We start from the raw sequence: 12,938 nt of genomic DNA, 5'->3' as shown, positions 1-12,938 counted from the left end.
ATCACCTCAAACATTTCTGTGTGACAATGCTAGGCATTCAGTAATTACTGAATGCCTAGATTCATTCATATAAGAATGACAGATTCATTCATATAAGAAGTGATCATAAGGTCATAAAACAGACAAAGCCAATTAGTTGTCAACCCACCTTTAAAACCCATGTCCTTGGACCTTTTAGTGTCTTACTCTAGCCATCTGAGCTAATCCATGGTCTTTGCAATAAAAAGATACTGAAACACTTCTTTTTTTTTTTTTAATGACTTAGATTTAATCATTGGAAGAGAAACACTTGTAAATCTACAGGTACACTGAGTATGTGTATGATATACACTGCATATGTATATGATACACTGTATATGATAGATTGGGTTTTTTTCCTCAAGTACTGAGGAAACTTTGTGCTTAAAAAAAGAATTCACTGTGTTACTGATAATCGAAAATGAATTTACTTAGTTGGGTAGCTTTAATTAGTTTGCTGGTGCTCCAAAGACTTTTGGGCGAATGGGATTTTTTTTCTAATACCTGTAATGCATACAAGCGTTAAATCAAAGCTGACTACAGCAAAATCTAATTCTAAAGGCCCTAGAGTAAAATCACGATAAAATAATTTACACCACAACCACTTCATCAAAATAGAAGGAAGTCTACGAATAGTCCAACAGCTATCACTACTATGATTTTTCCAAGAAAGAAGAGTTTAAATTTTCTAACAAATCCCACATTTGTTGCATTTCTATGGCTTTTAGTTTGTCCAAAAGGATTATTTTTTCTTTTCTTTTTCTAGATATTTTAGAGAGAGAGCATGCACAAGCAGGAGAGAGAGGCAAAGGGAGAGAGAGAATTTTAAGCAGGCTCCATACTCAGTGCAGGCTTGATCCCACAACCCTGGGACCATGGCCTGAGCTGAAATCAAGAGTCAGATGCTCAACTGACTGAGTCACCCAGGCACCCCCAAAAGGATTATCAATTTTCAAGCACATCAATTTAACAAGTGTTTAATAAAAGACTAGTGAGAAACATACAAAAACTAGAAGAGAGGCAACACTTTCATGGAGGCATTATAGATTATTTTTCTTTTTAAATTTGAATTGAATGCTGTTATAAGATTGTTATTTAATAAATAAAAAGCAAGAAAATTGCCAGCTTTATGAGGAACAATGTCTCCGCTTTGGGGTAGAGAATTAGGATAATTATGAACACTGCTTGGAAGTGTCAACCCTGCACTCACCTGTTCTTTGACCCATGAGAATCTTCTCCATTTCACTGGGCCTGAACATCTCTGGCAATAAAATGATGATAAAGAAAATGACCTATTCTACCTCATATATTAGAAGAACATAAAAATATTAATACCTATATGCAGTTATTAAATTCAGTCAAAGAAGGTTTGGGAAGTTGGAACTTACTTTTGAGACACGAATAGGCAAAAGTGAGGGAGGGAGAGGAACTGAACAAATTCCATCAGGCACACTGGACATGCTCCCACAATTTCAATTGCAGGCAACATCCAGAGACACAAGTGTTGATGCTCCCCCACACCATCCCTCCAAAAATGCAAATACTGAAACCTATAAAATGCCAAATGGTGTTTATAATAGGTAAATGAAAATTGTATAAAAGTCAAAACTAGGATTATAGAGACTGGAGTCAGAAAACCTTGGTTCAAAAAACTATACATAGAATTTACTTAAACTGATACAGGATATCTATCAAAGAAAGAAAGAAAGAAAGAAAGAAAGAAAGAAAGAAAGAAAGAAAGAAAGGAGAAAGAAAGAAAACCTATTGCAAATATTCACACTTAATGGTGATATGCTGAAGGTTTCCCTTTAAGATTGGGAATGAGAAAAGAAAGATCTCTATCACTACTTCTATTTAGAGACTCTAGCCAGTGCAGTAAAGCAAAAAATAAAATAAAATAAAATTAAAAAGAAGAAACAGACGAAGAGAGGAAGAGGGGAAGGAAGGAAGGAAGGAAGGAAGGAAGGAGAATAAGAAGTGATATCTCATTATGATTTATTATTATTATTTTATTTGAGAGAGAGAGAGAGAGAGAGAGAACATGCACACAAATCGGGGAGGGGGCAGAGGCGAAAGAGTGAGAGAGAACCCCAAGCTGGCTCCATGCTCAGTGTGGAGCTCGACACAGGGCTTGATCCCATGACCCCGGGATCATGACCAGAGCCGAAATCAAGAGTCAGACACTGAACCAACTGAGCCACCCAGGCAGCCTCTCATTGTGGTTTTAATATGTATTTCCCTGATGATTAGTAATGTTGAGCATCTTTTCATTTGTCTTTTGGCAGTCTATATATCTTCTTTGGAAAAATGTCTATTCAGGCCCTCTGCTCATTTTTTAATCACATTATTTGTTTTTCTGGTGTTGAGTTGTATTACTTCTTTATGTATTTTGGATATTAACCCCTTATCAGATATATCATTTGAAAATATCTTCTCTCATTCTGTAGGTTAAAATCACTTTACGCCTGTCAGAATAGCTAACATCGAAAACATAAGAAATAACAAGTGTTGGCAAAAATGTGAAGGAAAAGGAAATCTTGTGCACTGTTGGTGGGAATGCAAACTGGTGCAGCCACTGTGGAAAACAGTGTGGAGGTTCCTCAAAAGACTTAAAATAGAATTACCATATGATCCAGTAATGCCACTACTGGGTATTACCAAAGAAAACAAAAACACTAATTTGAAAAGTTATATGCACCCCTATGTTTATTGCACTATTAGGTACAAGAGCTAGGATATGGAAACACCCCAGATGTTCATCGACTGATGGATGGATAGAGAAGATGAGGTATATATATACAACAGAATATTACACAGCCATTAAACAAATGAAATCTTGGGGCCCTTGGGTGGCTCAGTAGGTTAAGCGTCCAACTTCGGCTCAGGTCATGATCTCACAGTTCATGGGTTCGAGCCCCACGTTGGGCTCTGTGCTGACAGCTCAGAGCCTGGAGCCTGCTTTGGATTCTGTGTCTCGCTCTATCTATCTGCCCCTTCCTCAGTCACGTGTTCTTTCTCTGTCTCTCTCTCCCAAAGATAAAGAAACATTAAAAAAAATTTTAATGAAATCTTGCCATTTGCAACAACATGGATGAACCTAGAGGGTATAATGTCAAGTGAAATAAGTCATCCAGAGAAAGACAAATACCATATGATTTCATTTATATGTGGAATTTAAGAAACAAAACAAAGAAAAAAGAGACAAAAAAACAAACTCTTAAATACAGAGAACAAACTGGTGGCTGCCAGAGAGATGGTGGGTAGGGAGATGAGTGAAATAAAGGATTAAGAGTACATTTACTGTGATAAGTACCGAACAATGTATAGACGTGTTGAATTATTGTATTGTACACCTGATAGTAATGTAACACTCTATGTGAATTACACTTCAATAAAAAGAGAAAAAAGGAAAGAAATGAATGGTATAAGGACAAAAAAAGTAAAATAAAATTGCTGTTACTATTTGCAGATACTATCATTTGTAGGTAGAAAACGCAAGAGAATCTACATATGATTTGTTGTACTTAATAAGTGTATTTACTAAGTTACCTAGATAAAAGGTCAATGTAAAAGTTAATTGATTATAATAATTGTATCTACAAGCAAATAGAAAATAATATTTTAAATGATATCTGCCTTTAAAAAAACTTAAAAACCTAGGAACGAATCTAATAAAAGATGCAGAAGACCTCTATATAGAAACCTGTAAAACGTAGATCAGAAGAGTTAATGGTGTAAAGATGTCAGTTGTCTCCAAATCCCAGCGGGATTTTTTTTTTTAATTATAGAAATCGACAACTGATTCAAAATTTTATGTGGAAATGCAACAGGCCGAGAATAAGTAATACAATCTTAAAGCAGATCAAAATTGGAGTTACAGCAAGTTATGAAGCTACAGTAATTGAGACAAACTAGACAAATAGGCCAGTGAAGCAGAAGAGGAGTCCAGAAATAGGCCCACAGTTCTGTGGAGAACTGACTTATGTCAAGAGTGGCACAGCATAGCAGCGGGGAAAATGTTTTACTTTCAATAATGGTGCTGAGTAGATTGGATGGTTTGATTGGGGGTAGGGGGGACCTGACCTCTATCTCATAGACAGAAACACAAAGAATGTCTACACGTCCAAGAAAAAAATGCAGACGATCCAGTAGAAAATTGAGCAAAACTTTTAAAAAGGAAGATATTTGAATTGCCAGCAAACATATGCAAAGGTGTTTAATTTTATTAGTCATCAGCGAAATGCAAATTTTAAAACCGGTATGACATCAGTACACCAAAGTGGTGAAGGTAAAAGGAACGTGCTGTAAAGAATGGGGAGCAAAAAAAAAAGAATGGGGAGAAGCTAGAATGTTTATATGCTGCTGGTGTGAATATATAAACCTCAAATCAGGCCAAACCTGCCTATAATGTTAGAAATCCGGATACGGTTGCCTCTGGGGAGAAGGTAATGGGATAGAGACGGGGAAAGAACACAGATGGGAAGGGTAGGAGCCTTGGGGGTGCAGTTCTATTCCTGGGTAATATATTTCTTGATCTATATGGTGATTATCCATCTGTGTTCACTTTGTGATACTTCATCAAGCTGTACACTTAAGACTTGTAAACACGTCCCTGTATACATACTTCAATTATTAAGTTTATATAAAAATCGACTCCGGTTTTAAGAACTCGAGATTGCAGCCATCAAAACCAGACAGACTATGATGCAGGCTGACATGAATTTCCTCAAAATTTTGCAATCTTAAAGCATTGTTTTAATATGAGGACAATATCCCTTGGTTCCCCAGTTCCTTAAAAGCTTCTTCTAACATCTCCTAGCCAAGACTTCTCAAAGTTGTGTTGCCTTTAACAAAACTAAGAAATCTGGCAACTGTGGAAGTGTGAAGCATTTAGTCCTTTTCTTCAAATGCTCCTCCAGACCTTGAGCAGTAGATACAACTAGTTGAGGAGAGAAGGCACTGAAAGACCATTAGATCTCAGCATGGGAAGGGACCCCAGAAGTCATTAGCCTAACCTTATTCCACACACAGGAGGCATCCTGCAGCACTGAGGCATGTAGTCATTTAGCGTCTGCTTAAACATCTTCAAAGTCAGGAAGCGAAGGCAGTCTATTTCCTGGATGAAGAGGTTTCCACGTCTGCAGGTCAGCCTATGAAAAGCTCCTAATCCAGCTCTCTTTAACTCAGACCCCTTAGATAAAAAAGAACAACCTCTCTCTAAATAACAGCACTTCAAATACAAGAAGCAGACGCCATGTTCGCCAGAGAGTTTCTCTTCTGTAACGCTGAACATCTCAGTCCCTTCAACCCTTCTCACGCTAAATCAGACACTGTCATATTGGAGAGAAGACTTTTGAATCAATTTGATTCAGTCTGTCAGAGATCCGGGTTAAGGATAAAATCCAGCTATGGGAGATGACCACAGCCAACAGCAATTTTGTGGGTAAGCAGAAGAGGCTATTGCCTGCTCTACGTCATTTGAGGAGCAGATAAATTTTCTGTGAATAAAACATGTTCCCCACTTGCCTACTTTGAAACCTGAAATTTTCATATCAATCATAACTTTGTGTTAAGGCATCAAAGATTGCTATGAAAAAAAAATGTTATAGAGTAACCAAACACAAACATCAAAGAAGAAACTAGCTCTGGAGATGAGATAGAAGACTGAGGAAACACATGAGGGGGCAGGTGTATTAGAGGAGGGTGAGATGGTCAGAAAGTACTGGAGAACGAAGCAGCCCAAGAGGACAAGACAGTTAGGGTGCCAGAGGATGGTGCACCTAGGAACCTGGACTAATGAAGATATAAACACCTAAAAAGAAAATGAAACTGAAAACCGGAAGAGAAATGGACAGCTTGCCAAGAGCAGCTCTTCTCAAAGGCACAGACAAGTGATCTTCTCCCCTGAGAAAGTCCAAGAACTAGTGGGAGGCTCAGAAGCAAAAGCATGGAACATCTCTCCCTTTCTCCCTCTCTCTCTCTGTCTCTCCCTCCTCCCTCCCTCATCTACACTCCCCTCTCCTTTCTTTTTTTGTCACTATGCAGTTGGCCCACCAGGGACTGTCCCTGTGATTCCCCAGCTTCCATGCCAATGACTGGGTAAGTGGGTAAACCACATCAGCCCTAATTTGCATCCTGCTGTCTTGAATTTCATGGGGGCTTGAGGGGGGGGGGTGAGGAGCAGAGGGGGGAGGGTTGGGAGGAGACCAGGAAGTCCCATTTGATCTTCTGGTCCAAGTTCTGTCCTTCAACACAGTTAAGTCAAACACATCAAAACAATATAGGAGAAGGCGGCAGTTACTGGGCAATTAAGAAAGCCGCATTTCAAACCCATATGGCTCAGATGGTTCTTGATTGGTGATAACTCAAATACATAGCAAAAGTGGACGGTTGACACCCTTAACTTCCAACTGTAGTATACTGATGAACGAAATTAGTTTTTTTACAAGCTCTTTCCTCCATAAACATTTAAACAAAAGTCTTCTGGGGACAATGCTTTGAAGCCAAAGAGATTGTATAAGGCAGAGATTTCAGCCTCTGTGGAACTGATTTCATAGCTAATATACAGACAGAATGCTTAAAACATTTGCACGGAAGGATAAGGGATGCACAGATTCACACAATAAGTGGCTGGAAATAGAACACATGTATCCACCTCTTGGTCTAGAGTAGAACACTACTAGTAGAACTAGTAGAGTAGAACTAGAACACTAGTTCTAGTATAGAACAACGTGCTCCTGCCTTAAAGACCACTGGGACTTGGCATCGTAGGCCTGCCACCAGTTAAGGTGATGTGTGCCACAGGATCCCTGAATGGCAAGGTATGGGAAACCATCCGTTCTAATCTGTTTACATGTAAATATACAGAGAAATAGAAATCCAATTCTGTTCATCCCACAAATCCTTTGGTTTGGTGCACCCACACCTGGAACCATATGCAATGAATTAAATTAAGAGCAACTGTTGATTTAATGGTTGATTTGGAATTTTTTTAAATCAACCGTGGCTTTCTTCAGCCAACTCTGCTCTTAAAAAGATAATTACACTTCAAGATGGGAGACATTAACCATATCCTTAGGTAATGGATTTTGAACTTTGCAAGATTTATGGCTGCTTCCTATTTAAAGATACTGAGCTCAGAAGATTGCAAAGTTAAGTAGAAACGACAATTATCCATCTTCTGTTTCACTGAAAGACTTTGGAAGCTGGAAATTAATCAGAAAGGTTACTTTTTTCTTTTCTTTTTTAAAGAAAGAAATTTGGAGCACAAAAATCATTGAAATTTAGAACTTTCTAGCAAAGACATTCAAAATCGTTTTGTCATAGCTGAGAGAACAATGGACAGAATACTTACTCACTTTATATGCATTTTAACTTAATCATTACAACAACCTATACGGTTGGCATATAGCCCCGTACTCTAAATGAAAAAAAAAAAAAAAAAAAGAGCTTCAGAGATGTTATGTAACTCTCCCTAGGACACGTAGATGGTAAGTGGAAGAAACTGAAGTTCAAATTCAGATCTGTCTCGTGCCAGAGGCTGCATTCCTAACTCCTATGAATCTCACCCCTTTCCTCCCTATCCTAAAAGCCTTTGCCTGTTACTATCATTCCATCCTTCCTTCATGAGAATTCTGATCATCTATAATTGTCTTGCTCATTATCTTGCTTGTTAATCTGTATTCTCCCAAAGGTGGGGGGTGGGGGGAGCTCCATAAGGGAAGGGACTTTATCATCAAGTCTGCTGTTACCTCCAGGTCCTAGCACATAATAGTCATTCAATAAAACGTTTGTTGATTTAATAAATATTCTTGCTCAAAAATATTAGTCAAGGTAGGAAAAAGAACTAGAACTCAAATAGCTACTGTCTCCAAGATCAATGCTTATTCCACAGCCACAGCTGTTTGTGCACTTGAGACTGGAAAGCCTTTTCTGTGCACTTTTTAAAGCCAATGATGCCAACATCTGACCTCTTTACGTGCCTTCATAACAACCCTCCAAACATCTCTGGCTAAACACCTCTGTGAACACGAAACTGTTCCAGGTGTATAAATAACTTACAAACTCTGGTCCCTGATCCCAAAGGGTTCATAGTCAAGCTAGAAAGACAAGAAATACGTTTTTAAAAAGCAACTGCAAAGCCATCTATTCTAAGTATCCAGTGAGCAGCTGTTTATGACAAAGTTTATCTTTTCTGCAGAAATTTCAGTTCCAGGGAAACCTAAAGCATCGCTAAGGTGAGGAGAAAGGAAGACTCCAATTTGCCAGCTCTGACATCCTCAGCACCTGCTGTTAATCACACACATGCACTCAGGCGTGATTTAGTGGCTCCTGTGATTGGCCATTTCAATTGCTGTCTCTGTAGATCACTGTCCCAGCTGAATATCCAGGGACCACATTCATCAAAAGCATAATTTGGGCGGAACGTGACTGTTTTTCCAAAACTGGAAGGATGGCATCAGCAAGAAAAATTGGCAGTATCTTTAAAGAAAGTTGGTTGTCTCCGAAGATAATGGATAGTGGTTTTTATATCTACTATTAAAAGGAAATTATCAGTTCCACAGGTGTGTTTTTGAAATTATGGGGATATTTAGTGTTGACCACCCGTGAAAACAACCAAGACACTAAGAATTCAGCCAGTGTCATTCTGGTAGGAGTTCCCAACATCTGAAAAGTAGGCCAGTGAGTTAGTTAAGTGATGCCAGCCCCACCCCTCAGCCTCAACAACTGGTCCAAGCAGGGCTAGTCAGAGCCCTACTCGGATATTTTCTCCTGGAACAGGAAAGGAAGAATCCATCTTCCTGCTTTGTAAGGTGTGAGGATGCGACCAGAGCTCCCTGCAGCTATGTGGAAGGGTCTGAGCAAATGAAGCTAATATGCAGAGAGAATCTAGAATACAAGATAGATACAAAGAATCAATCCCCCGTTCCAGTCACACAAGTCTCGAGAGCTGCCTCTCCCTACGGCTCTCACATAAGCAACCCAGGACCTTTCCAATACTTCTCCCCTCTGCCTTTTGCTCTTAAGCTAGTTACACTTCAGTTTCCGTCACTGGCAACCCAAAGATTCCTAACACAGATACTAGTATCAGGAACTAGACTGAGACAGATGGCAGAGACTTAAAAGTAGACCAGGCTTGGTTGATAGGACACAGAGGCAGGGAAAATCACACCACTGCCAGCTGGGAAGGTGGCAATCCATCTTACATGAAAACAGAGCGTAGATGTTAACTATTACCTTATTATACCTGGGCAGACAGACCATGATAACAGTTTGGTGGCTTCGTAGAAAAATATTAAGAAATCAGAGTATGTTGGGTCCTGCTTTTAGCCTTCAGTAAGGTCCTTCAAATGGAGGGTAACCTTCAATGCAAGACGGCATTTCTTCAAATGGTAGGAAGTAAGTAGATATACAGCACTGTTAAGACAGAGCCCGTTTCTGTCCGTAGCCAGTGATCCAAAGCTGCCAAGAGTCAGAAAACCATGCTACCTGCAAAACTCTTCGACATGAACCTTCTGCTCTGCAGTGAAGTCATTCCACAAACAAAGAGAGGGTATACCTGGGAGTAACCTAGAAATAAGGAAAGCCCGACCACACAGATTTCTCCCAAACAGCTCCTGCTGTGCACAACCCCCTGAAAGAGGGTAGTAATTTTTCACATTGTAAGGTGCAAATGATTGGGATGCAAACGGGGGCCAGAGCTCTGTTTTACGCACTCCACCTATTGCTTCAGTTGCCTTAGAGGCAGAGGCCAAGGAGAAATTATTAAAGGGAGGCCATAGGAGGATGAGTGAAGTCCTAGGGGTATGTTTCTAGAAGATGTAAATTTCAGAGGCAGGGTCCAAAGTCAACTATTAGGACTCAACAAGATTTCTGGTTGGTTATAAATCAACCGAGCTCATCAGCATGAACTCAGCTTTGATAGCCCACTAGCCCTTTACAAGAAGGGCTGAAGAAACTCTGAAACTAGAAGCCTGTAACTGCTCCTTTTCTAAGGCAATCCCTGGGTTCCTGTAACCATAATGACAGCAACTGGGCTTCTGGAAGAATACAGCCTCCCATGAGCTGTCTCCCTATCTACTGTGGCCACGAAGAGAAGTGATCAAGGCAAAATTTTGTGGAGACAGAATTCCAAAGATCTAACACTAACCAGGACAGTGAGCCAAAAATAGATATGCGTCACTGGTCCTGTGGAATGGAATATGGAATATTCTTTGGAGTTGTACCCCTTTTGTTGCTTATCCTTCCTCCTTTTTTTCAAACAGGAATTTTTATTTTAGCTACTCTCTTTTTCCTGCATTGTTGTATCTTGGACAGGTTAGAAATAGCTAAACTAGTCTATTGCCCCCAGGATTCAAAATCTGGCATATCATATCTGACCTGAGAGAAAGACATTTCTTCCAAAGCCCTTGGACCTGTTAGTAGATGCAATACTTGATGATACTTTGAAATACCTACTTGAAGGAGCAGTGAGTGTATCTGTGATTACATGCAGACTCACTACTTTATTTAAGCAGCAGTTGGAATTTTACATAAGGAATGAAGAGTGTGGGTGGATGTATATACACTAGGGAGCCATGGGGAGGACTGTGCTATCTGCAGGGTCACTCATGAAACCTTACTCCCAGCCATAGAAATCGATCCACAATGAGATCCATCAAAGTTATTGTCTAGGTTCTTTCTGCTGGAGCTTGAAGGGCAGATTTCTCTTTCTCCTTTGGTTACAATCAGGAAGAGCGTAATCCCAGAGCTGCTGAAAGACAAAGTCCCCAGTACCCACTAAAGCACCTTTGTGCCAATAGAAAACCGTACCTCCCTCAAATCATTTTACTGGTTTTTGTTAGAGAAGACACTTGAGTGCCATCTGCTGGAAATTTGCCATAATAAAACTATGAATCTACAGTGATATCACGACACTTGGATGCAGCGTAATTGTACACTGCACACGAAACAGGGGAGCCCTAGTGACAGCCATGTCCCCCACTACATGGGGAAGTTTGACCCTATCATACCAATACCCCAAAAGAAGCAGATATGATAAGAATTAAGAAATGCCTGCAGGCTTCAGGTTTCCGTTTCCACTTCTGAAAGTCTCCAGAGTTGGCCTGCACCTGTGGCCTGTTCCAGTTCGTAAACCACTACATGCTCTTTGTAATATATTGCTTTTTTCTTAAGCTAGTAGCTATATACTGAGGTTTTGTTCTTTACAACCAGAAAAGTCCTGGAAAATATCCCCAATTTCACTCATTATCTAGCCGTATGATCTTGTAGCTAAGTCATTTGACTTCTGCGAGCCCAGGATTCCTCAGCTATAAATTGGGCAATTATTGGAAGAGAAGCATATGAAATAAACATATGTGAAAGGGCTTTGAAAGTACAATATGCCAAGACAATATGGAAAATGAAGGTGATGACGACGATAATCAGACAGGGCGAGAGAAGATGCAAAAGCTATTCTTATTATTTTTAGATTTCCTGTCTTTCTTCACAGCACAGGGGAGTTTTTTAATGTAGAAAGGAAGAAAAAAAGAGTGGAACTTCACTAACTTAAGTCAAAATCGATAGGCATAGGGAGAAGGATTTGTTTGTGGCCCTCTGAATAAGAGGCTCAGGAGTCTGTCCTGTCTTCTTGCAAAAGGAAGAATTAAAGATGGATAACAGCGGAGATGGTAAGTATGGTCTGTAGCTATAAAAATCAGCTCCCATACAAAATTAATAAATTAAAAGATCAAACCTGAGACGTCTCATTTCCATCATCTCGATGTGTCTGATCAGCTACCTATTACAGGTGTCCCTCGGCAGCTCAACAGGTTGTTGAAAAATACCAATTACTCTCAGAAACAAAAGAGGAAATACAATTAGCAGCTGTTACTAACCCAGGTCAAAGACCTTCACCTATACCAACCAACCACCTTTAGTGGTGATAAAATCATCCATTAAACAAGCAGTCAGGTTGAAAAAAGAGGGTTCTATATAGGGCATAATCTACTAGATTGTTGATCACTGGGCATAAGCAGGGACCGATATATCACTGTACTTTGAAACACCAGACTGCACTCTTTCATTAGAATGACCCAATATATTTCATCCTGACCTTATTTTTCCATACCTTAACTAATTCATCTGAGCTTGACAGGTCAATTAATTAGCAATTCTTTACTTAGGTTCACTATTTGCAAAGCCCTGTACTAGACAATTTAGACCCTATAGAAATGAGTAAAGATATGGCCCCTACCTTCAGGCAATTTGAAGTACAAGTGGGGAAAGAAAACAGTCACATATGCAAGTTAAATCTGGTTAGTTTATTCATTCATTCATCCATTCATTCACCATCCATCCATTCAAAAACTATTTATTCAACACTTCTTGGATGCCAGAAGAAAAAAATAATAAGACAAACATGGCCCCTCCCTGATAGAAGTTACACTCTACCCAAGAAGAACGACATTAAATAAATTTAATTTTAACCTGTAATAAGTGTTAGAAAGGAAAACTACATGATGCCTTGAGTACAAAAACAGTTTTTTCTGAGAAAGTCAAATTTAGGTTGAAGATCTGAAGGATGAGTGGCAGTTGGCCAGGTGAAGGGAAAGGAGTAGACTATTTTGGGTAAATGGAAAAGCATATGTGAAGAAACTACAGTGAGAGAGAGCTCAGACTATCAGAACTAATTAAAAGGAGAGCAATACGGCTAAAGCACAGGGACAGAGGAGAAGAGATCAAGATGCAGCTGAAGGGCTGGACAGGGGCCAGATGGTTTCATCGGCCGTGTTAAGGCTCTTATCCTAATGGCAATTAGAAGCCATTCAAGGATTTTAAGAAGAGGAGTGTCATAATCACACTTGCATTTTTAAAGCTCAGTCTAGCTGCCTGTGTCAAGAATGAATTGAAGGATGGCAAGAGTGGATTTGGGAAGCCAG

General features: G+C 39.6%; 1 long non-coding RNA gene across 1 annotated transcript; it reads left to right on the top strand.

Moving 5' to 3' along the window:
- Nucleotides 1–3,207: 3,207 nt before the first annotated feature.
- Nucleotides 3,208–11,756, top strand: LOC122231968. The gene is made up of 2 exons (XR_006209283.1): nt 3,208–6,117; nt 8,219–11,756. It is a non-coding gene; the product is annotated as an uncharacterized LOC122231968 (long non-coding RNA).
- Nucleotides 11,757–12,938: the final 1,182 nt, after the last annotated feature.

This window comes from Panthera tigris, chromosome D2 (assembly GCF_018350195.1).
Source record: "Panthera tigris isolate Pti1 chromosome D2, P.tigris_Pti1_mat1.1, whole genome shotgun sequence".
Lineage (NCBI taxonomy): Eukaryota > Metazoa > Chordata > Mammalia > Carnivora > Felidae > Panthera > Panthera tigris.
This window is presented reverse-complemented; position numbering and strand designations above follow the sequence as displayed.